We start from the raw sequence: 26,474 nt of genomic DNA, 5'->3' as shown, positions 1-26,474 counted from the left end.
CCTGCATAGTTTATCTTTAAGAAGTATACACATGTATCAAAACAATGGGTATAATCTAACACAGTATGAATTGTAATACAACAGCTCTGACTGTTAGAAAATGCTATTCTTTATAGCTACATATTGTTGTACCTAGTGAAACAACAAACAATCGTGCTGTTTGCAGTCTATTTACCTTTCTAGCATGAAGTAAAACTCTTTTCCTAAGCAAATATAATCATTCATTGTAAGCTATTGTATCAAACCCGCATTTATTATATGAGAATGTGGGAATAAGCATAAATAAGGCTTTGCTGAAGGTGTAACAGATTTTGTTTTGGTCTCCAGCAGCTGATGATAAACCAACTAGAAGCCACAGTCTTTTCTACCAAAATATCCCTCCCCAGGACAAAAGGTCTAAGTAGAATTCCTGTCTTCTGTCCAACACGTCCATTTCGTGATCAGAGCCTTTCGAGAGGCGCCTGGCTGTTCTTGGAGCGCTCCCAAAAGGAAGGGCCAGCCCTACTGGTCGATCCAGAAGGACGAGTAACATCAGCCATTGTGAGTCAGTCGCAGGGCAGACAGGGGGAAGGAGCAGTGAGATTCAACAGAGAACAAAACGCACAGCAACCTCGAGCACGCGTTCATTAGCTCATATTACCGAGACTGTCTCTCAACTTGGCAGACAGAACAATTAATAAAGCTGTCGCGAGTGTAAACACGGCGTGTGTGTGTATTCTGTGGGAGTCCAACAGCCTTTGTGTCTGTCTAAGTTTACATTAGAGGTTCCCGTGTCTAAATGTAGCGAGTGACAGAGGGAGGGAAAGAGCTGTGAATGAAAATAAAAGGAGAAATAGGCGGATGAGAGACAACGCCAAAACTGTGTCCAAAGAGCTTCTCAGTGTCAATACAGCAACAGGGTCCGGGATGAGGTAGAGCTTCAGGGAGGAGGAGAGTGTGGGGGAGGATAAGAAGAACAGACACGGAGAGAAAGAAAAACAGAGGGAGACGTGTTGGAAAGACAGAAATGTGAGCACAGAGGAAGAGAGATAAGGAGAGACTGGTGGGAGCGGGGGAAGATGAGAGGAAGAGTGGTGAGTGAGAGGAACACCAGAGACAAAGAGGGGAGGAGAGGAGAGGAGTCAGGAGAGAAGAGGGACTAAATATATCAGCGTCTCGTTCAACACTGGGCTGGATACGAAAAGTCTTCAGCGTAACTATGGCTTACAGGACAACCGCTGCACTGGATGCTGTAGGCCTGAAGCTGCACACATGCCCTTCTTGTTTATGCTTGCCAAACTTTTTGACAAGAGTATTGAGAAGGAAGACAAACTTCTCTCTGCAAAGCCACACACAGAGTGTACCCTACTGAGGAGATGAATAAAACTGTCTCATGTCTGAATATTACTGTGCATGACAGACACAGCCTCACTGGGGGACACAATCAATGCAGGATAAGAAATACTCTGCTGCCTGTGGTTTAAAATGTGTTTTAAATGTTATTTGTGCCCGTCTGATTACGTCTCCCCTGTGTTCCTATTGCATTCCAGCCTGCTGAATAAGCTCCTTGCTCCCTCCACCCCTCCACCACTTCCTCTGCACTCCTAACCAGCCACCTCGCCATAGTGTACAAATACATCACACCAATACCGGCCAGGCAAATGACCTGCCATGTTTCATTGTCCCCAAGGGACCTACTGCCACTCATAACTCCCCAATCCCTCGCTTATTTCAGCCACTCACCGCCACTTTCGAAGCAGATTGGAAATATTACTGAGGCGTTATTTGAGAGCCATTATCGTGCTTTGTTTGGGTATTTATGCAAGCTAGGTCTCTCGGCTTCAAAGTGAAGTAGATGGCGTCTGTAATGATGCAAGAAATGTTGGGATGTATGCCATGCTGGGAAGTAGAGGTGCAAAGCTGGATGGGGAACAGACGGGGGGGTTTTATATGATGTGCTTTTCTCCAGCCAAATTCTCATTGGTCAGACAGTGGCTGACGATACTTTCATGGGCCATGTGTTTACCAGTTGTTGCTGTTCAGCACCTGTACATGTACATAACATTTGGTCTCCTTGAATTTGTACCACCCCATCTCCACTGTGATTGGACAGCTGGGTAAAAAGGTGATGGAGACACAGCGTAGCATTTTACCCAAACATTTTTCAACTCTCATTTTTCAATCGGAAAAATGGAGGAATAATCACAAAGCACATTCAGAGTTGGATTTACCATTATGAATTTGCTTTACAGTGTCACCAAAATGACAGCACATTTCAAGGCTGGATCACAAAGCCTCTGAGTAACCAAGATCCTCTATGGTTGACTACAGCCCGTGGTATTAAGTGCTTGCCATGGTTGAAAAAAAGTCAGCATATTAATGTCACAACAAGAAAAACAATCAATATTAACAAATGCCATCCCAATAAAAAGCAAAGTAAAAGCACTGTTTGTGCAGGCCTTTTAAATATCGCCAACCTTGTTATCAATGTATTCTCACACACACAGCACAGCAGCTAAGATCAGGCCTTGCCCTCAGTCCGCTGTCTGAACGAACTTAATACAAGCAACCTTTTGTTCTCTCCCAAATCACTTTGCACAGAGCAAAATCAGTTCTACAAAGCTCTGGAATTAAACCACAACCTAATATGTCTTTGGTACAAGTGGGCCTTGACCTATTATTTGACAAACGCTGTTTGATAATGGGATTCAGCACTAAGCCGGTCTCCATCGCCGCACTGCAATCCACTTTCCTCTGCAGGTCGGCTGACCCTTCCCTTGGTGTGTTGAAGGATGGCTTGTATGATCTGTTCTGGCTTGTTAAAACTCGTGATTTCACAAGGGGGAAAGGTTACGGCTCGCACAACGACAAGAACCTGTCACTGGAGTCGTGCTTGTGACCTCTACCCACAATGAGAGACACCCTCAGAAGATCCCTGCTTCTCTCTCTTCCTTCTCTCTTTCTCTCTCTCGAGGAATACTCAAGTCTCAACCTGCACGCCTCATTTGAATTTCAACGGCTGCCTTAAACCCTGTAGCGACACACACACGCACGCACACACACACACACTCACACATTCACACATTCAAACACAAACAGTGGGTTTTCAGCAGAGTTGTCCAAGAAAAAGCGCATTTATCGAAAGAAGTGACTCGTGAATCGTGAATGTGTGTGTCGGTGGGGTGTCTTGCTATACGCCCTGACCTTTCCAAGGAGAAAAAGAAGTGAATCCATTTCTCCTGGCGTTGTTTGTATGGAGCGCGAGGCAGCAATTATTAAAGTCTAATGAATAACTGGGACAAAACAAAGCGCCGACACACTCTAGCCATTTCTGCTTGCCCCAAAAGGCTACATTAGCATCTTAAATGCAAATGAAACTCTTACTAGAAATGTAGACAAGTCGCTCTTGGGGCGAGAAAAAAAGAAAACACATTATTCCTTCTCCTTTACCTGTAGACTCACACAGTATGCAGTGCAAACACAAGCCAAATGTAACTGCCTTCATGGCGGTGGCCATTAATTCCTGTTAAGATGAGAAAGAGGGAGAAAACTAGGGGTGCTTTATGGCCACGAGGACAGCTGTTGGTCAGTAAATTGTTGCTTTTGCAGAACAGATGCAGACAGTTTAAGTTCAGCTCAGTACAGCAGTCTTTATTTTGATCTCATTTTTGGGTAGTCACATGCGTCAGTCTGTCACTAAAGAAGGGATATTGTGCAGCTACATATGGGGCTTAACAAGCAAACGAGAACATGAAGCTTCTTTGTAAGCTGATTCTCTCGGAAAGGGGAGGAGGGCAGAAAATAGGAGACTCAGAGTAAAAGAGATCGACAGATTATGTAGGGTGACCACAACCGCTTTGACCACCACCAAAAACCTCTTAAAGCTGTTATCATGTCAAATAAGAGAAATCCTGGAAAGCCTCAACGGCAGCGCCGCGCTCCGAACATTTATTTTACAAGCTCCCCGGCTGAGCACACAACCAAATCTCTCACTTCACAATGGATTTCTGAGTCATCCATCAATGTATGGAGTGCTGTGGTTGTGTGTGAATGGATGGTGATGGGTGACGCTTGAGGTGCTTCTTCTGGAAAGCGTGACTCCATGTGGCCTAGATCTGGCCTCGGAGTGAAAGGGGCTGCATGATGCCACTAATTTGGGTCACTGTGTTGCTGGGTTGTGGGCCTGTGTTCCTCCAGGAACAGATATGAATGTGTGCGCATTGAAAGTGTGCATGTGGGGCTGGTTTATCCAATGTCTGTTTTCCAGCTGCATGCGTTTCCTGTGCTCAGCCAAGCTTGTCTTCTTTCTCCCTTTCTCCCTCTCGTTGTAATATGGTCTTGATTAGCAGGCCAGTGGCTGTCGTAGTTGGCTGGCAGACTGATTCCAGCTATGTGTTTGCACTGGGGGTCCTTTGGGAGAAATATGTCAGCCTTATCCGCAGCTTGGACGAGACCCTCACAGCCGCCTCATACTATGAACATGACAGGACGCGATGAGAAGCAGGGAGGGGAAAGATGTATGGAGTTCGAACACGGGCAGGGAGCTAGAAGGAATACTGTGTGCAATACTTTCTTTGTCTCCTGTGGTCGCTGAAGTGCGGCCAAGTATTTAAGCAGTAAATACGCACAAACGCGCACACAAACGTACACACACTTGGCTCTCTTGACAGGCATAAACCTCAACAAGAACAACAGTGAAACAGGATCCTGAACCCATCTCCAGAAACTGTGAAGTCAACAGTCTGTTACTAAAGCGCTCCCAGAACATCGGAAATAGGGGAAATATAGATTTCCCTGACAGTCGTTGTGTCTCTTTAGCCTCTCAGAGCACGTCCGCCCTCATGCACTAACTCAATGTGATCTTCCAGAAGTGGCACTAAGAAAGCATTTTAGTTTCCCTCTGTGATGGCAGCTTAAAAGCGGCAGCTCTCTTGAGTGGCAACAGGAGAAAGATGGAGAGTTTAGAAAGAGACTTAAGAGGCAGAGCATGTGGTGCAACAATATACAGTAAGATGCACAGAACCACAGTGTGTACTGAGCGAACACAGCAATATATATGTAGTCTTTACTTTACACTGCTGTTCCACCTGTAACACCTGCACAAGCACGATCACAGAGAAAGCAAGCATGCACACAGCAAAAAGGGGCACAGAGGCAATATTGCAGCTGATGCACAGAGTAAACACAAACTAAACACACACACACAGACGTGGGGCTGGGGCTTTACCACAGTGGCGCCGGGGCAGGGCAGGCGGCAGCAGCAGCTACTAATTAAGAGTGGTTGGCTGAACAGCTATAGTTAGGGACTGGAGCTGGAGGGCTGAGGAGAATAGGGCGACAGGTCTGACACCGTGTCTGTGTGAGTCTGTGTGTTACTCGCGGCCCCAGGGCTATAGGCAAGGGCCCCAGTTGAAGTCTTGCTGACTCAGATTCAACACTGCTTGTCTGGCAGCAATACTGCTGGTACAGCTAGCAGGGGGGAAGAGCAATTTGCTTTCCCTGTCTCTGTTACTTTCTCCCTTTTCTCTGTTTCCCTCATGTTGTGTTTTGCTCCACGTTTCTGTGCGTCCTTCAGTTTCACTTCCTCTTTTACTGCTTTTCATTCCCTCGCTCCACTCTTCCAGCAGCCCTATCATTTTCTGTCTCTGCCTCTTTCCTCTCCGCTTCCGCACACAGTCAATATGATTCAATAAGCTTTATTGGCAGTGAATGCGTTTGTGGAGCAGAGGTGGGGATTACAGTGGGATCAAAACAGGAAATACATTTGCTTTTAATGGTGAGCGACTGATAAACACTTCCTCGACAGCGATACTCCAGATGAACCGTTTCCTTTCCTGCTTTCGTTCCAACTCTGTTTTCATTCCAACTTGGGGATACTCGATGTTCCTGTTCTCCTGCTGCAACTGTAGTGAATCAGACTTGTTGGGCAACTTTGGGATTCAACAGCTCTACTGGTTCAGTGCATAATGCTGCAAAGTGTAAACACAAAAATGATGTTTATCACAGCGTAGGATATCCTAAACGCCTCTTTGACAGCTGTCTTTTAAAATGCATGACTTGGAATAAGCAAGAAATGGTGTAGCCTAATAATTTCTCTTAAGAAATATACACACATTTCTATTGTGATCTAAAAAGCAGTTATTGTGCACTTTTAAGGCAGTTCATTGTATTAAAATAATGTGACCATATTAACATACATTAAAAAGGGCCTTGTGACAGTCTAAGAGGCTTGGCCTAGGCCTTGGTTATTTAGCGTGCCGGCTAATCCTATTGTTGTTGTCTCTGGAGCATAAGTGGCGAGCTTGATGTTAAATCCTTGCTTTTGTCTCTTTGTGTCTCATTTGCTGCCGTCTAACGCCTAAAATAACAGTCCTTCACATTTGAGTGTCGACCAGTTTTGAAAGTCAAGTACCGCTCTCATGCATTCATGCATACCATAAACAAATACTGTGGAGCACACTGTGAATATCACATCAAACAAGCCCAACATGACAGAGCCTTCAACTGAGGCTACCTATTGACTGACTCTCTGCCAATCCGCTGCATTCTCAGCATTTCTGAACTGCCAAGAATGGAAACGTGACATAGCTGACATTTGGGAAGCTTCACACCGTGGGAAGGTTAATGGTATGAAATCGGCAAGTTGCCATTCTTACGCACCGGGTCGTACACTGCAACTCAACTTTCTTTCTCAGGACTGCAGTTTACTGTGCTGCGTACACACAAACACACGCAAACACAAATACACACTTGCTCCTTTGTGTTTGCAGTCTAAACAGAGTGTTATGGGAGAGTGTGTCAGCTTATTGTTTGTATGTTCCCCTTTCTGTGCTCCCTGATGTTTACCTCTGCAGAACAATGGACTGGCACCGGGAAAACTTGAGCACGGGAGGTCTGATCCTGAGTGTGTGCGTGTATGCATTTCTCCGGTTAAGTGTTGTAATTCTGATTGCATTTCCGTGATTCCTTCAAAAAAGTCTCCGTCATACACAAAGCAAAGTTTGTATTGCACTCGTTAACTACCTCTGTGGCATCCCTGAGCTATGTGAACAATTTTAATATGCATCTACGTTTCACTGCACTTTTTTTGTATTTAAATCCGGCTGTGAACACACATACAGTCTTATATCTCCTCTGTTACACTATGGCTGTGATGTTCAGCATGTCTGCAGCTCAGCCAAGGGAAAATCTAAATTTGCTCAATTCCAAAATAAGTTTTAAAATCCATAATTTAGGATGCCTGTGTGTGAAAATAGAGCACTTTTTCAGTGTCCTTATGTTTCCCATTTGCCATCATTTTCCAGCAGCACTGCCATACACGGTGACACAGCACTGCATGCTATGGTCATTTTCATGAAGGAACAAACTAAACACTCCATGAGTCAAAGTATCACCTCTACCTAGGGCTTGTAAAGACAAATAATAAAACAGTCTGGCAAGTTCAGAAAATGACATCACTTCACTGTAATGCAACCTTTAAAAACAGGAAAAAAGAACACTTGCAATATAAAGATATCCAAAATCTAAGACAATATCTAGTCTCATATCTAGATCTCGCCCAGTCCTACCTCTATCATGTTGGGTCATACGACCTTTAGTATCATGTCCCACATCTTCTTGGGCACAGATGTCCTCTGACAGCACCAAAAGTAATCGGCTATTAACACATTGTCAGAGGAGGTACTTCAGATTTGATTTTGTCAATATTGCTCAACATTATTTTGTATAGAATTCAGACATGTCAATCACTGAAACAACATTGTTACCCTGACATCTGAATATAGGCACTGGCATGTTGAAGTAGAGAGAGACACAAGCACTCAGCATAGAGGTCAAAAGTGCATTTTGTGTAGCTACAGGCTGTTAATTCAGCCAGCCTTACATAGAAACCACTCTGTGTGTGTGTGTGTGTGTGTGTGTGTGTGTGTGTGTGTGTGTGTGTGTGTGTGTGTGTGTGAGATCTGGGCCTTTAGCCAGCCAACAGCTGGGCTAACTGTCTCGTGTGGGCTTACCCACTGAGGCTAAAACTGATACAGCTACTGAGGCTAGTGGACTGGGCCCTCACTTCACAAAGGCTTAAATCTGAGAGTTAGTACAGTGAGGGTTACTTCATCTACACGTGGCATTATCAGCATGTGCCACTAATGCAAGAGAGGGTACCTATTCATAAAGATCTCCCATGGTCTGCTCGTTTCCAAACAGATCAAATTCATCCAACAATTACCAAATCAGTGTAAAAAGAGAGAACTCATTGTGCTTTATGAGATGAGAAATTGTATCAAAAGAGTGTCAAAAAGCACAGCGTGTGATCTTGAGTAAATGCTGTGTAGCTTTTCTTTACGAGAGCTCGACACAGAGACAGACAGACAGAGAGAACAGAGAGGCCTGCGCTGTGCCCATCCTCACTTTGGCCCCGTGCCAGGCCTGCTCCGACAGAGGATGAGAGAGAGAGGGAGGGTGCTGTGAGCGTGTGTAGATGTGTGTGTGTGAGGGGGCAAACATTCCCCTGGCAGGATCCCCGGGACCCGGCGGAGGGCAGGGTTCAGCCGGTGAAGGAGAGGCTGCGTGCCCGGCAGTCAATTAGCAGCTTGCATTTACACAACAAATGGAGCTCCCACGGTTTCTCTAGCGCTCACACGCGCGCACACATGAGTGTATCCACTCAGCGCTCATCAGCACACGCCGACGCAAGGTCAGAGAGATGGGGAGGGAGGAAGAGAAAGAGAGAGTAAGAGAGAGAGAGCAAGAGGCCAGCTATCTGCTGGAGTGGTACTCTACAAACACTAACTCATCGGCGGTATCAGAAACACAAGCAGAGCCACGGTGAGCACAAAGTAACAAAATCTCTACTGCTGAATACTGCAGCTGTGAAGCAGACATGGATACTTGTTCTCATCTCCTTTTGTCCTTTGTAGGTTTAACAGAAGAGATAAAAGAAAAGAGAGCTCTAAATCATTATCTGGATTCGATTTTAGATGATTGTTTAAGACAATACAAGCTGTTTTCACTGTTTTCTGACATTTTCCAATTTCAAAGTCAGGGTCTAACATAAACAATGGACCAGGGCAAGTGAAGGTTCATACCAGACGAGCTGATTGGCCAGTCACTCGCCCATCCAGGAAAAAATGTCAAATCCCAACAGGCCACATCGCCCACCTGAGCAGCTCAGGTGTGGCTGATCTATTTTGTGTGTTGCCTACTTTTTCCACGTGAGACGTACGTGATTCTGATCAAAAATAGACACTAAAAATTATCTACTTCACCCAAGTTTTAATGTCTACATCTGTAAAACATCTATATCCCTGTCATAGATTTATAATGATGTAACATTTATAGTAGAATAAACACAGATAACAGAGAGTGTGGTACCCCAGTCTTTGTAGTGTGTCCTGCACCCTTGGCCCTTGTCAACTCTTGTCAGCCCTTGTTGGCTCTTTTTTTCAGCTGATTCAGCATATTGAATCAGCAACGGTGGATCCCATTGATGAATAAAATCACTCTGACAGTTCAGCTCAGCACACAGAGAAATAGAAGTGAGGAAAGTAAACAAAGGGCTTAAGTCAAGAGGGAGTGAGATCAACACAAATTTGTTACATAAAGTAAGATTTCTCTTCAGCAAACAGTTCATGATGGTTTATGTTACTGTTCACTGGTGCATGGTAAGTATCTTTTGTTCCTTCAATATTGGATTGTGTTGTTAAAGTACTAACTGGCTAATTAGCATTAGCTAGAATTAGCTTTTTAATGACGAATACAGAGAACAGGCATCTGCTCGTGTTGGGAGTTATTTCCTCTCATGCAGGCACAGATCATACGTGCTGTTTGGCCGTCTGCTGTAGTCTTTTCTGTGTGTTCATGTGCAACTTTCTGGCTGAGGCACAGGCGATGTGAGGCAACACAACAGTTGGCTTTCATCACCATGAGTTCTTTGATGTCAGTTTGGTGTGTCTTGGCCTTAGGGCCACTGGTCCACCAGCCAACCCCACAACTTTCTATTAATAATACAGACGATGAATAAAATCCTGACATATCCATATCCTGACCTTAACTCTCTCTGCTAACCTTGATCAGCAAAGTCTTTAACCTCCACACTACAAGTTGGCCTGTGTAAATGTAATGGATTCAGGAACTGGAGTCATTTTTTGGTGCTTTGCAGCATCAAATGAAAATTGAAAACAGCCTCAGCAGGAACAGCCAGCATGACGCTTTAGGGCATACCAAATGGATCCAAAACAAAAATTTACTTAACAGGTTGTTAATTTAACTGAGCTGACAGCAGCCAAAATATTAACTGTGTACAATTAGTGACGGTCTAAAGCTAATGTAAGGCTAATAACCAGAAAACCCATACTCAGCTTGCCGGGAGAAGAGCACAGCGAAGTAAAGAAACAGGAAAGAAAATAAGAGAAAAACACTGAGGAGACACAGTCAGGCAGAAAATACAGGGCAGGAGTGACAGACATCCCTTTCAAACATTTAGCTTCACCCACAAACCTTGTGGAAAACTGCCATGTCAGGGTGACGTGTGAACAGGAGCTGAAGTCAATACTGTTGACTCAATAAAGTTGATCAGATAATACCCCTGTCAGGACCTGGTGAAATTCTCCTCAATCTTTCTTTGTAATACTAGTGTGAGGGAAAAAAACAACACACAAAATTTTAAGCCAGGATAACAAAGGGCTACATTGCACTTTAACGAGCAAACCAATATAAGATAACCAGGGGTGAGAAACCATCATGTATGAATGCATTCTACACAGAGGTTCAACAGGAAGAAGGAGATCCACTAGCACTGCCATAACAATGTTACAGGCTGTATGAGCCAAACAGGACAGAAAGAGAGGGGGCCTAAGACAAAATGATGGAGAAAACATAGCTCTGCAGTGACCAGAAACATGTTATCGCTGTGAATGGATCAACATAGGTTATCAGCTCTGGGCATATGACCCTGCTCATAACCAGGGCTGTCTGCAGGTCCAAAAATAGTCATATTTGATATCAAAAGGTGGATGGAGGGTACTACAGTGACAGCACGATTACTTCAGTGAACCATTTCAACAACCTTACTATGGTGGATATTGCCACAACTTCCTACGTGTCGGCCATAAATGTCACTTTTCTTTATACTTCTATCCAGGACTTTTTGCATTAAATTTTCATAAGGTGACCATATGAGAAATCTTAAGTTTGTGTGCACTGTCTGACATGTTGAATATCCAGTGTAAAAACATTGTTGTAACCATTTCAGTGACATTGAAACGTGATAATCCTGTGAAGCACACAGAATTTTACAAGCTCTTGTAAAGTTCTGCTTTGGCAGTAGTGTGAATGAAGCTACAGCAGAAGATCTTCTGTAAATGACAGCAAAAATGTATTTTACCTGTGTGTTTGGTGTAAATGGATGAACACAGTTTGACCCCATATACAATATCTATGTTATCGATTGGATATTGGGTGACAGGAGCCAAAGACAGGAAACAATCACTGTCTCTGTCTGTCTGTACTTTCTCTGCTCCTCCCAACCATCTGTCACTCTCTCCCACTGACATTCAGGTGAGAACTGCCTTGTCTGCAAACGGCATATCTGTGTGTGTGTGTGCGTGTATGTGTGTGTGTGGTAGGGAGCTCGGCAGTTACAGTGGAAGTGGTCTGCCAAAGTTAATGGGAGGAAGACGCGGGTCTATACCGATGTTGATGAGGTCGTGTGAGTTTGGAGTGTGTGTACGTATCTCATCACCGGTGGGTCGGCTCACTAATGTGCACGTCTCTCTGCCTATCCACCCTCTACCCACTCTATCCATTCATCTCCCTGCCTATACATCAATCTATCAGGGACAATTATTGGTGAAACGAGACCAGTGGTAAGTGGATGAGAGGTGACCTGCGCCATACAGCAATCAAACCCCAACTTGTCTCTCTCTCTCTCTCCCCGTCTCTCCCCATCACCCTCCCTTTCCCTCTCCCTCCAGCTGTGCTCTGAATAGGCCCTTAAATCACTTGGCCCGGGCCCTTTGATTGGTTGACCTCTCCGCATGATTAAACAGCCATTTTCATCACGTCCTCCATAGGAGAGTGACAGAATGAGAAAGAGGGAGATGGCGGGAGAGACAGACACACTGATAAAGCGGGTGTGTGAGCCCAACCAAATGGGATCTCTCCACGTTGATGATGACAGACATTTGGATCAGAGGAGGGGGAGACTGAAACTCCACGGAGTGCAAGCTGAGGTGATTATCACCTGCACACACTGTGAGCTCCAGTGGACGTAGCTGGCACGGCACAACACTGACCGTAAGGAACAGGTACAGCACAAAGCTCAGTATCCTAGTAGAAATGACAGACTAGGGCTCCATGCTGTTACCTACAATCTATCACAATGACTTACTGACTCTGAGTACAGTAAATTTAATAATAACCCTATTAATATATGAATGCATTACACCTCCTATTGGCAAACTTCGTATATTTGTACTGGAAAATTAGAGCTCAGTGTCCCACCAGAGTTTGACTGCCTTGGCTAGGCACAGGGAGCAGCAAAGCATCTTTCTACCACTTCACACCACTCCTAATGCCGTCCTCAAATTTAAGACTTTAGGGTTTCTTTAAATATTTAAGTTGTCCTACTTTCCCAAAAGTTTATCAGTTACTCTTCAAAATCAGCATAAACCACTCTTCACATTGGGATAAGTTAGATCCACCGCACAGCACTTATCTAAAAACAAAATATGTCAAGTTTAAAGCTGGCTCGCCTGTTACTCCCCGTTATTTCCATCTTTCAAAACACAGGCAGAACAGCATTGCAGATCTGTTTAAACCGAATATTGTCTGAACTGGCTTAGCTAAAAACACAGAATTCCTACAGCTGTTAGCATGCCATTCACTTGCAAAGCCTCTTTGTAACCTGTAGCCCACAGACAACGTAGCTCAATTAGAAATCTGATGCGAACTATGCACTAGTTCATGGACCCACATGTGCCACTGCAGATCATAGTGCACAGTGCACTGCTGCAGAATTAACATAAGGGAAGCATTTAAATTGATATTTGCTGTCTTTTTTGGCATTAAAATTCAATTTTTTGGCCTGGAGGTGGTTCCCATTGGCCTGGGGCATGTACAGTTACAGGGGAAACACTGGAGTTTGACGCAGTTTACATCTGCACGACACTGCAGGCTGATGTGTTGGTCAAGAGTCTGGTAAGATGTCTAGTTGTCATAGCCATTCTCAGTTTAATTATACAGGATTCAGATCATTCATAAATAATTTGCAATTTCAGTCAATTTAAGCAAGTAAGACATCCATAATGATGGCAATTCCATAAATATGGTTTATAGTTCAGCCTTTATGACAAGCAGCATTATTTAGAGCACAGTTAAATATTTAAAGACAGTGTTGTTATCCTGAGCAGCTTGCAGTGAGTGAGCAGAAGCATAAGGTGCAATTTATGCATCACTCTGTTTTATGTTGCCATTGAATTATGCAGGTGGTCAATATCTGGCAGTGGGGAACTTCAACAGAGATGGCGATGCCTCTACAGTGACTCTATCACACTGTAATGTGGTGCAGATAACAAGACATCACAGGGTCACAATCATCGTTGCTGTGACCAGCAGACCGTGACACTAATTCCCTGAAATCACCAGTTTAAAGAGTGGGAGAGTTTAATTTCCTCCCCTTCCCTGAAACCTAACTTCTAGTCCGATCAAATCGCCACCCCCTCGTAACATCTGTTTGGTTTCCAAATTTGAAAAAAAAAAAAAAAGCCGTAAAGCCGGTGTGGCGGGGTGGCACAAGCAACAGCAGCTGTTCCAATGCTGCATTCACTCCTTAATTAAAGTTTGACTCAGCTTCCCTGAGTTTTTGTCATCCTTCTTTCCCCACACTCTCTTCTTCTCCGCCCTGCTTTGCACACAAGAGCTTCTCTCTACAACATTATTTATTATTCTTTGGTGCGAGCTGCCTTGTTGCTGTTCTGAGTTAGCTGGTGCTGCCAAGTTCCCTCCCTTCACTCCTCTGTTGTCTCCTTCTTTTCCCTCAGCCGTTTCTGGCCGAGGTGCCGGCTCTGGCATCATTTTGTTCAGATTTCTCCTATTCCCGCCCTTTCACAAATCTAAACGCTCAAGGCTTTTATGTAGATGCAGCTACAAGCAGACTGGGAGACGGGCTACTTTTGAAAATGTGTCTGTGCTGTGGCCAAGTTTGACTGCAGCACTGATTGCCGAGGGCAGGATGAGGTGTGCCTCTTGAATGAGCTAAAAAAAGCTTATGCCATGTTTTGAGAACAGCACATGTGGCGATGGCTCAGAAATGTGTCTTATTTAGCAGTTTGGGGAAAGAAAATTAATGCATGGCCAATTCTGAAGTTGTGTTTCAGCTTAATGATGTCCTTGCTTAGAAAACGTAAACTCTCCCGCCCTGTTTGTCTGTTGTAAAATTAATCATTGGTTTTGTGCCATTGTTTTCAAAGCGACACTCAACATTTAGTGTTGCCTCAAGTGCCAGTTGGACAAATACTATCTGTCATGTGTCAGAGGGCAGGCAGAGTGAGTCTGCTGGTGCACCAGGGGCCATGTCACGCTGATCTCAAGAGCCAAATGAGGTCACACTCAGGAACAACGGAGGGCCGAGCCGATCAACCAGAACAGCCGCATTCCTCCACATGCATTGGGAGCCAAGGAAATCATGGATCTTGGTGAGGCAGAGGTGGGAGGACAGCCCCAAGAGAAAGACTTGGAAAGAATGGAAGCAACTCCTCCCAGCTGCCACGCATCAGCACATCACACCAGTCACAAGTTACACACCCCATTGCATTTGGAATGCTGTAGCCCAACAAGAGCTGAATGCTATCGCTGACGCATTCCTTCATGTTTGCTGGCTACTTCGTCACATGCTCGGCCTCCTTAGCCGCACCAGAAAATCTATCAGCCGGGAGAACGGACTCACCAGGCAAACTCAAACACAAAAAGAAACAAACAAGGAGCAACGCAAAGAGGCTCTTAGCTACCCTACCTCTCTTCACGTGGGAGTTGGCATGCCGCTGACCTATGTGACAGCTCCTGGTATGGGGAGAGGAGGTCAGGGTCAGAGGTCACCGAGCACAACTGGAGCCATCATGGGACAGCAATGAGTAGCTCACATTCACACCCACCTAAAAGCCCCTCCCCCACGACGCAGTAGCAGCTCAGAGGTTCACCCCAGACTGGGCAAAAAAAGCAACACGAGGGCCTTGGCAATAAAACCTCTGTGGCCTCACTCCACCTTTAAAATAGGGATCAGTCTAACCTCTGACCTCCCCCTATCCCACCCCTCATTCCAGTTTGGAGACCTCCTCCTCCTGTTCGTCTTCTATTTCTGGTTACAATCGACACCCAACCCCCTTGCCATCGGTCCACCATTGTCTGGCCTGGAGTACGTATTCCCAGAGTGCCCCAGCTTTGCTTGCCTCTCCTCTGCAGGGGGCTGAGGAGGGAGAGACGACTTAAAAGCACCCCCAGGACGTCGTTGCAGCATGGAGGTAACCCAGGTCTGCTAAAAGAATTAGGCTGAACAGCCACCAATGTTCTACACAACATGCCATCGAGTGGTTTTCTCCTTAACAAGCTATGTAAGGGAGGAAAGGGAGGGAAAAGGGTTTATGGTCCTCGAGCACATGTTTCCACTGAGCGAGCTGAGGAAAAACAACCGGTCTTTTAGGAGCATCCTAAAACTTTTGTCTAAATCTGATGGATGTAAGGATAAGGTTGTCCAAGTTGTTCAGCCACCAGGAAGTTAGGGCCCACAAGAGCAGCACTGTTATGCAAGAGAAAAGCTTTTAAACTTCATTTGAGGCCCTTTTTGCATTAAGCTGCCTATGAAATGTCAGTGTTATCATTAGCCTTCTAATGCCACTAACCTTTGGAAAGTATTTGCATTGATTTGCAGGAGGTGGGGGTAGTATTACGGGGTAACTGTAGCGCATGTGAGTAGAGAAAAGTCCCTTGTACATGTGTCTATGGTCGACATGCTATGCAGTGGCACAATGCCAACACACAATGGAGGCCAGGCTCGGCGGGCTACTCATCACTTCTCCCTCTTTAACCCTTTGAGAGGAGCACAAAAGGGGGAGATGACAAAGAGGCTGTGGAAAGAAAAGGAGGTAGTAGAGGAGGGAGGTGTAGGCTATTCTTTGCTGCTTCAGCACAGTTTTAAGGGGAGTTTCAGACTACATTTGTAATTTGACAACTTGAGTTTGTCTCAGCCGTAAGCATGGGCCAATGGATGCCAGGAATCCAAACAATTTCTCAGGCAAGGACATAACACTGTGATTAGGGCTGTGGAGTTGGAGCCCTGTTCCTACTACGAAGTCTAACAGGCTTGCACTCTTATTTATGTTCCAGTTTTCTTCAAAATAACATGTCTGTGGTAACAGTGTCTGTTGCTGTTGTTAACAGCAATTATTTGTAATCCAGGATACAGTTTCAAATGAACTAATACTGCTTTCAGTCAGAGCTTAGAAAAGTTTTTGAGTTGGCCAAAAAACCTGACAGGTCCCACTTGGCCCTGCTGTGGAAAAGTGGCTACTGAGAGTTAAACATGGGGAGGTGAGAGGCTGGGAAGTGCTCCAAAGTGATTTAGAGCTAAAGCTACTCAAAATCTACCCTTCTTTTTGCAGCTGAAGTGGGATCGCATAGTGGATTTAAGAAGGCTAACTGCCCATTCTGTTACGCTGAAAAACGAAAATGTTTTTTTCCTTTATTGACTGGTTTTCTGTGAAGTGTGTGACTGCATAAGACCTCACCAAACACACACACACACACACACACACACACACAAAACTAGCCAGAAGCACCAGCCCACATCTAAAGAGTGCCAGGCACTCGGGGGAAAAAATGAGTGATAAACAAAATGAATAAATGAGCACTTATCTCCATCTGGTAAACACACATGCAGGTGCTGACATCAGAGTGTGTGTGGTTTATGAGCCATGGAGCGTGTGCAAGTGTGCACACACACAGACACAAGCCAAAAGTGCAACTCAGGGAGAAGCGAGGGAGAGCGGTCCTGCTTGTGTCCAACACGCATATGCACACACTTTCTCAATGCCCACCACAGCCTCGGGGGCGACACCACCGTATTGCTGACCTCTTTGGAATAAGTCGCCCTTCCTTCCGCTAACATGGGGGTTGTTGCTGGCTGGCTAGTCCACAAAACAGCCACAGTAAAGGGGCCAGACAGGCAGCTAGCTGATTTATAGGCTAGCCCACGGCCATGCTTTCCCTGGGCAAGTGGCTCTCTTCAAAGGCCCGCCTTCTATTAGTCTTATTTACAGCGCTGGGGAGAACAGACCGCCTGAATTATTTAAGATTCCCCTTGGTAAATACAACAGAAACCAGGAGGGTGTGTGTATATGCAAGAAGGGGGAAGAAGGAAGGAAGACAGAAATGAAGAAGTAGGAGAGACTGAGAAGGGGGAAAAAAAAGAAGTGAGCAATTATGAGTTGCTGCACCATTAACATTAATCACAACAATAAATGGCTATGTGCCTGTGTAAACTCTTCCCTGTTTCATCTCCTTCACTGTACACAGTGTTACCTTACATTAAACACGAGGAGCACCCATGCTCCCACACACACAAACACGCTCAGATAGCATCCTGTATACTATCATCCTGTATAGTGTGCGCGCTGAGAATGCGCTGCTTATCTCAATGCAAATACATGCACAGGCGCGCGCGCGCGCACACACACACATACACACACACACACACAGTGCGCTGCCTCCTCTCTCACACAGTGGTTCTCATTAACAAGCCAAACATGCCTGAAGAGGCAGACAGACTCTAGTGAGCACGGTAAACAACCAGTAGGCTCCCTCATCTAAACTGAGACTATCTCAGCATCAGCAACACACACTTTCTGCCGATGATACTGACAGCCTGGGCCAGATGCAATATACTCAAAGATCTGCCTTTTTTTCACTGAACCGGTGGAATCTGGTGTTCTTTGCTCAAGGGGAACTCAGGAAGGCAAACATCGGGTATGAGTGATGGCGCTGACAACATCCCTACATTTAGGTGCTGGCATATTCTGACATAACAGCAAAATAATGATACTGTGGCACCTTATCATGCACATCAAGACTTGTGCAATCAACAGAACACTATTATATGTTGTATTCATTGAGGCCTGTAGTTGATGCTTATCGTTTTCATATCTTATTGATTATCAACAACAAAATATCAAGATTTCTTTAAAGGAGCAGATTACATTAAAACGATTTCCATCAAGATCCCACATGGTTTTTGCCAAATAAACCCTGAAAAATACCCAGATTTAGAAAAATAAATGAATAAAGAATATAATGAGTCCTACCTACGGTGTACAACTAAACTGTTGCCTATGGCTTCAGTGTAAACTGAATGTGGAAGCAATCTGCAATGCCATTTCCCCACCACACAGCTCTATCATCCGGCAACCTGCAGGGCTAAAAAATTACACCAACGCAGAAGCGCCATAAACTACAGTTCCTTGAATGGCCACTTGAGGCTAGCTCCAAAATCGACTCAATCCCTATCAACACTTATGTTCAAATGCCCAACTTTATGGCAGTAATAAACATTTACAGCGTAATAAAGAAAAACAGTTTTGGTCTCTATAGCTAATTTCACCATTCATGACAACTTCATGAATTCACATTCACATTTTATCTAAGGCTTCAAGTTACACATATTTAAGGGCGTGGCCACTTTGAGTGACAAGGTATCTGCAAGGCATCGCTACTGTCTATGAGTAAAATCCACTCCTTGCTCCTCCACAGCTCCACCATTTGAGTCGAATATGGTCACTTTGAGCTCTAAAAATCTAAGATGGCATCAGCAAAAATGCAAGACTCGAGGCTTCAAAACTGGAGGCTACAAATCAATAGGTGCCCTCACAGTGGCTATGTCCTAGGGCTGGGTATTGCTTAAAAAAGTATGATGCAAAATACCAATACCAGTACCCTTAAAAGTAATATCACCTGATACCTTTTTTCTACCGTATTCAACACACTTCATATAAATGGAAGCATTTGGTTGAGTTGCACAAAATACCACCTGATGCCACAGTCGTGTAGTATAGCTATACTTACAACATTTTGGTGGCATCGATGCACGCTGAGCTGCCAATTTTGTACGAATATTGCACTCAACTTCACCACACCACAGACTGTATGAGTTGTAGCTGCGGTGGTAGTTGGGCAATCACATGTTGCATTGAATTAAAGAACAATTGATTGGCTGCGAGCAAAACCATACAAATACTCTTTTTTCTGGATCTGGGTAAAGAAAGAATCAAATTCAGGTATCGTTTGACTGAAGGAGTTTTAGCACTACTTGGTTAGTGGGTTATTTAAGTCTATATTCTTAAGTTATTGAGTACCAATACCCCGCCCTACCACATCCGTTATATTTATGCAGTCTATGGTTCTTATTCTTCAGTGAGGAAGTTTAAAGCCTGACCGGAGGAACACATGCAAAAACAATACGTATCCTGTAGAAGGATTTTGGAAGACTCACTCTACAGAAACTACGCAAGAAAAAAATACAAGTTATACAGGAATAGCATAATATCAGATGGTACTGTGTGTAACCTGCCCTGCCAGCTGCACAGCCAAGAAATAAAATAAAAGAACAATGCAGATGACAGTATAGTTGTTGTCTTAGGTTACCGGAAGGAACTGTGATTTCCTGATCGATAACAGGCCCCAGCTCTTATTCACAGGAAGACATGCAACAAGAGAAGCCATTTTTTTATGTCCACACAAATCGGGGACCCGAGCTGCTTGTCTGAGTCAGTGTCTGAGGGGGAACGGACAGAATGCTGACAAGAGCATTGGCATGCCGCGGAGGAAACCTCATATGCCGAGGCCGTGCCCACTAGCTGTGGGGGCGGAGGGATTTCTACACAAGGCCACTGGGTCAGAAGTGGAACCGGGGTCAACGCTGTATCTTTGGACCTTCAGGCAGAACCTTCAGGATGACTGTAACTCAATCTCAGTGGTGACGTGCCAGGGGACCAATGGTCAAACACAACCAGTGTTTCTTTGGTTTGGATGAGAGCCCATTCCACAAATTATGAGAGCTTGTCAATTTGATTTCACAAGAAAATAAATCCAATGCACTGCTCCTGTCAATGAAATTAAGTGCCTGCAAAACGGTGAACAAGTTCCTCCTGCCCTACTTAAGTCAATCTCATCACTCCACTTTACATGTCAACCAAACTAATCAACAACTCTTTGAACAAAAGGAGAGCATGTAAATTCTGTTCCCCAACAGATTACACAGACTACAGTGGAGACAGAGTTTATTTTCAATTTGCAGCCAGATTAGCAGGCATGTTTTTGATACTGTCAGAGCGGCAGAGATTTTGCTATTCCAAGTCGTCGTGAGTGAGTGGCCTTTTTAGTGCCTGCTTCAAAAAGCATCCCCCGTACCCGAGCAGCTGTCACTTTCAGCAGGCACTGTGGAGGACGGAAGCGGGGGAGGGGTCCTTTGAAGGAATGGTTAAAAGTGGGCGATAAAAATAAACTGGGAGAGAGAAGAAAATTAATTATACATAACAGACAGTTCACTTGGATGAGCACGACAGAGACAGAAAAACTAAGGCTGCTTCCCTCAAAGAAAGAAAAAGCCATTTTCTGGCTGAGAAAATTTCTGCACTGCCACCACAGTGGTCATATTTATTTGCTACATCTGAAGTGAGGGATGCAACAAGGAATCTTATTTTAAGAAGGTCAAGGCATCAAACAATACAGAAAAGGCTTTCATTTCAAATTCTCCACGCTGGCCCTCACTTCATGCACACTCTAATTCAGGCGGTTTCCGGGGACCAAAGTAAGACCGCAGCCCTGAGTGCATTCGCCTTCTTAAAAATGTGATGAAGCTTGCAGATAACTCAGTCTGCCTTTAAATTCACTTCTGATTGGCGCTGATGAGGGTTTATGCTGCTGGCTCACCTGCAAACTCACCCCTTGATATGATTCGTAATGCACCAGCACTTTGCAGTTCAACACCGCCCACTGACTCTCAATCCCAGCCTCTTATTCGGGCCAAATGGAGGTCATTCCTATTTGAGCAGTCAGTCAAGACAGGCCCGCCAGGTATTGGCGAGTGAGTTTATTTCATATTAAGGCTTGTCGGCTGGAGAGGTGTTAGCACCATGAGAGCTGTGTGTGTGTGTGGTTGTGTGTACGACAGGGCCTTCGGGTAAAGCCCTGCTGCTGGTCCCTCTTTAGTGCGTTTTAATATTGCTGCTGCTGTGTGACTCCTCGCCTCAGGGCGCCACACAAACCCCAGAGTCCAAGTAAAAACACTCAAATTGAGAGACAGAGAGAGGGTGGGACAGGGCTCAGAAAGAGATGGAGAGGTGACAACATGGAAAAGTAGGAGAGGATGTGACAGAAGCAAGGAAGGAAGGAAGTGAAGATCAAAACAGAGGAAACTTGAACTGAGGTGTTGAAAAAGAGCAAAAGACAGACGGACACAGATTGAATGAAAACACACTCGGAGCAGAGCGCCGGCGACGCGGCTAACCTCTTTAGCAAGACTGACAGAAATGAAAACTTATGTAATAAAAACACGCCATCTCCACTGGCTAGGATATGAAAGCAGATATTGCATTACAGCGCTGCCGTGCCAAGGAAGCCCTCGATCACACATGGGGGACAGAGTTAAGACCATGGTGCTAGGCACTCGCCGCCTTTATAACCCCTGTACTGGTTTGAGAGGGGATCCTCCTAAAGCTGTAGTAAATGCTTCATCGTGCACCAAGCCAAGCTATGAAGACTAGTCATACCACCAGAAATGTACTGGAGAACTGGTTGAAAAACAGAAAATGGGAGTGTTGTAAGACTGCTGAAAATTATGCCAGGCCGTCTGGACAGAGAGAGAGGATGATGATGGAGGAGTGAGGAAGGCCTTTCGCTTGCACAGACAGAGAGAGATGAAGAGAGGGATGGAAGAACCAGCACGCAACTAGACAAAGAGTAAGGGCGAAGGAGAGATGATGGGGAGACGCATCGGAAAAATGAAGGTAAGGGCGGAGAGAGAGGTAGCGTGGAAGGATGGAGGTAGTCGCAGACGACGGTGGGGCTCCTGACAGGAAGGGAGGGAGAGAGAAGCCGAGAGCGAGGAAAGAAAGCCTGAGTGGCAGCATAAGTCTGGAGGCAGGAAGAACGGCAGAGGAGTAGGCAGAGAGAAAAGGCGAGAAGAGGAAATGCCTAAACATGAGGTTGTCACACTGGTTTAAAATGTCGAACAGTAAGGAAAACTGGAAAAAGGAGCTGGATTTTGCAGTCTAGCAGCACACACACACACACACACACACACACACACAGAGCACACTGCGAGCGTGAACACAGTCCATATATTGACTCGCCGCATGAAAGCAATGAATCACAGTACAGCGTACCCTGAAGAATACAGTTATGCACTTAAAGTCCGCTCACATATATAAACAATTCCAGTGACCCCGAGAAGTAGTTTTTCACTCCAACTGAGAAAGTCCCATGTGAGCATGATGGAATTCAATTCATATCTACTCATTTAATTCCTTTCTCTAAAATCCTTCATCAATATCAGACAGAATATTCAGGGCCAGTTTTACAGTGCCAAGCCACGATTCAGTTCTCACTTGAGCACAGCTCTGCTGCTTTGTCATCCATCTACAATCTAATTAGACCTTAAATATGGCACTCACTGAAAGGTCCACAGGAATGCGACAGGGGGGGCAAGCCACACAAAGGCAGGACCGGTGGGGTGCAAAGTGCACATGTCAGCTCGAATTCCAAAGTTTGGACATCACAGATTTACCCTTCACGGCAGCAGCCAGACCGGACGGGGCAGACTTTCAAAATGCATGACACTGCTGGTCTATTGTGGGGCAGATCTGTATCATAATTAGGGAAGATTGAGGCAAATTGCTTGTAATTTTCTGGCTGGGTTGCCAGCTTTCATGTGAAATGCCATGCAAGGTCACACTTTTGCCAAAAAAAAAATGATTTTCTGAAGATCTCAGATGTGCAAGGTGGGAACTTTTTGAAAACGTGGCGGGATAATGATCATGTTTCGTACAGATTGTTCCCAATTCAGCTCCTATTTTAAATCACATAAGAACGTGTCCACATGTGCATATATCATTATGATCCACACTTTTCACCCAGGCAACCTGGAACATTGTGTCACTTCCACCCTTGTCTCAGCTAAATAAAACAAAATGTGATTACGTAGTCTTCGCACACAGATGGAGTCATTGCTATGTTTGGTTAGTTACTGCCACTCCTCGCTTGTCACTCACACACTGATGTAAAATAATGCTTGTTTTGACTGAACGAGTTAGGTACACATCTGTTGTGTGGTTGGTGACATGTCAGTCTGCCTGCGGTTGAATGATTTAAAGCTGTGACTGGGCACCACCTCCTAAACAAACACTCACTTCACGGTTCAAATCCCGCATCATTTCAATGTGAATGATGGTCACCGCGTTTAACTGTCAATAAGGAGCTGCTGCTTGACTGAACTGAGGCAAAATTGGGTCATGTCACTTATGATCAAGAGTTATCATGTCAGTCACATAACGCCTGTGCATAAAATACACCCATCAATACCGATACTAGTAAACACAAGCAGGACTCCTTCATACATATTAATGAATATTAGAGTATTTTTTTGTGATAGGCTCCAGCCTGGCCCCACACCCCCTCTTCTTCCTCCCAAAAAAAAGGTTAAAATTATGTCTAAGCTTCTGCTCATCTAATATGATTCATGAATACATGTTTAAAATGGGCTCCAAATGAATTCACGTAGTGCGCGCGGGGTCGGGGTGGGTAGTCTAATTTGGTTAACCAGGATTTGATTAAAAAAAACAGAACTGAGGAGAATCCGATACAGCAATGAGAGCATTTTCTATAGCTGACAACCAATGCGCACTCCACACACCCACAGACAGCCCTCGCCACTCCATCCCTGCTCAAAAGGGGAATTCAATTGCTGTCGAATAACAAAGCTTTACAAATTGGCTCTCATTCGTTTGCAGATTAACGCGTCTTTTCACAGCACACCAACACAATTTCTAATTATTTCAAAGCTAATAGGTGAATCGATTTTTTTTGTTTTTAAAAGGCAAGCACCACGTCCCTCTGGAGACATCCTACACAACTCCTCCCTTAGGTCCGTTTAGGAAAGCCGGGGCAGGATGCATTAAAGTGTGTGTGTGTGTGTGTGTGTGTGTGTGTGTGTGTGTGTGTGTGGAGGAGGAGAAAACAAGCAGCAAATGTTTAATGTAAAGACATGCAGCTTCCTCCAGCCTCCCCGGACTATTTATCCAGGCGACAGCGAGTGTCAGCTCCGTGAATACCTGTAATTATGTATGGTGGAGGTGGAGGTGGTGGCATTCCTCCTCTGAGGCAATGCAACAGCCAGATAAGCCTGCTAGCTGCTAGTCCGTGTCCCCAACAACTGGTCCGGGAGCTTTCTTTTATGACACATTACAGCACGAGGAAGCGTCTCCACATCAGAAAAGTGTGTTTTCACCGCAGCCAAGCAGCCACAAACTCACCTTACACTGCACCAAATCCGAGCTTACTTACAAAAACACCCACGTTTCCTTTAGTCTCACGCGCCAGGTGCTTACCGCCAATAATTAAAGCACACAAATGTCCATATTCATGAAGTTAGCGAGCTAAAGCGTCACATTATGCGCAGTTTTACAGTTTGCTGTGGATTAATCCGACTGGTGGTCACACAGCACACCGCAAACACAAACACGAGCCTCCACACACACCGACACACACCTATATAACTGCATATTACAGCTACTCTACATATCCTGCTTTCCACGCACGGGTTTGGGCTTTAAACTCGTGGAGAAACCACACCACGGAGAGACGCGAGGAAAGGGGGTGAAACACAACGACAAACTCACCACACGGAGCAATGGAGAGGGAGCAGGGGAAAAAATGTAACCTAAATATTTGAGCCGGCTCCACCAAAAAAAAAAAACCCGCTCCTTCCACGCGACAAAAAGCCCCGAGCCGGAGTTTTCACGGTACTTACAGGTTCAAGTGATCCGTAGGTTAGATATCCTCGCCATGGTTTTAAATTCCAAAACTTGGGGACATTCCACTCTGGTCACGGAGCGGCGGTGCTCTCACTCCGGCGGCTCCCTGCGTGTGAATGGAGAGGAGAGGACTGGAATGCAACTCCGGCTCCAGGAGGAGGGAGGAGGCGCTCTGCTGCTGCTGCTGCAGGGCCGCGCTGAGCCCATAGAGGGCGCCCCCGGGCTGACTGCCGCTGTGACAGGGACGCGTGTGTGTGTGTGTGTGTGTGTGTGTGTGTGTGTGTGTGTGTGAGAGAGTGAGAGAGAGAGCAATACATTAATAATTCAGCCAGTCGCCTTTCCCACAGTTTTACATAACCGTGGATTTTATGTTGTAACCAGTAAAACAGGATCTTACTTAGTCATTAATATATTCTTATGTTTTATATTTAATTCAACCAAGGGCGTGGGTTTCAATTTAACACTGGGGGACACGTGAAACTGATGATTTAGAAGATTTTGAGCACAAAACACTATATTTCGATGCACCAGTTTGTGCCTTTTCTGTATCAAATTATGGTGTTTATGTCTTAAATTCTGTCAAAATAAAAGTCCTCTGCCAAAATTCCTAATATTGGGAATTTGGGGCAGTCGCTCACCCCATAGGGACTTGAATTGGGAATGGGACGGTCACTGGTTCAAGTCCAAATATAGAGCGTAGACTGGTAGCTGGACACATGCCAGTTCTCCTCCTGGGCACTTCCGAGGCTCCTTAAGCAAGGCACTGAACCCCAACTGCTTGGGGCACATGTCCATGGGCAGCCCCCTCGCTCTGACATCTCTCCCTTTAATGCATGTATAGGTCATGTTTGTGCATGAGTGTATTTCAGGCCCGTATGTATGACAACAGAGTGAAAAAATTGAATTTTCTTTTCTTCTTCTATTGAGGACATATCCCTTGCATTCCACTTGCACAACTCCACTTATGAGTTCAATTATTACGTCAAGTCAACATTCATTCATTCATTCATCTTCTAACCGCTTCATCCTCTTGAATGTCACCCCCAGCTGACATTGGGCGAGAGGCAGGGTACACCATGGACAGGTCGCCAGACTATCGCAGGGCTGACACATAGAGACAGACAACCATTCACACTCACATTCACACCTATGGACAATTTAGAGTCACCAATTAACCTAGTTCCCAATCTGCATGTCTTTGGACTGTGGGAGGCCGGAGTGCCCGGAGAGAACCCACGCTGACACGGGGAGAACATGCAAACTCCGCACAGAAGGGCTCCCACGCCCGGGATCGAACTGGCAACCCTCTTGCTGTGAGGCGAGAGTGCTAACCACCACACCACCGTACCGCCTGTCAAGTCAACATGTTTATTGTTATATGCACAGTTAGAAACAGGCTTCCATGTACAATTGCTTGCCTTTTTG

At 45.2% G+C, this 26,474-nt stretch overlaps 1 protein-coding gene across 4 annotated transcripts in view; it reads right to left on the bottom strand.

Annotated features, from left to right (window-relative positions):
- LOC125903882 (plexin-A1-like) overlaps positions 1 to 25,170 on the bottom strand; it is a 267,206-nt gene extending 242,036 nt beyond the window's left edge. For all 4 annotated transcript variants that reach the window (XM_049601096.1, XM_049601251.1, XM_049601175.1 and 1 more), the window contains exon 1: positions 25,046 to 25,170. The gene's annotated coding sequence lies outside the window, so the exon portion shown is untranslated. The remainder of the gene's footprint in view (positions 1 to 25,045) is intronic.
- Between the last annotated feature and the right edge of the window lie 1,304 nt (positions 25,171 to 26,474).

This window comes from Epinephelus fuscoguttatus, linkage group LG1 (assembly GCF_011397635.1).
Source record: "Epinephelus fuscoguttatus linkage group LG1, E.fuscoguttatus.final_Chr_v1".
In the NCBI taxonomy this organism is placed as follows: Eukaryota; Metazoa; Chordata; class Actinopteri; order Perciformes; family Serranidae; genus Epinephelus; species Epinephelus fuscoguttatus.
This window is presented reverse-complemented; position numbering and strand designations above follow the sequence as displayed.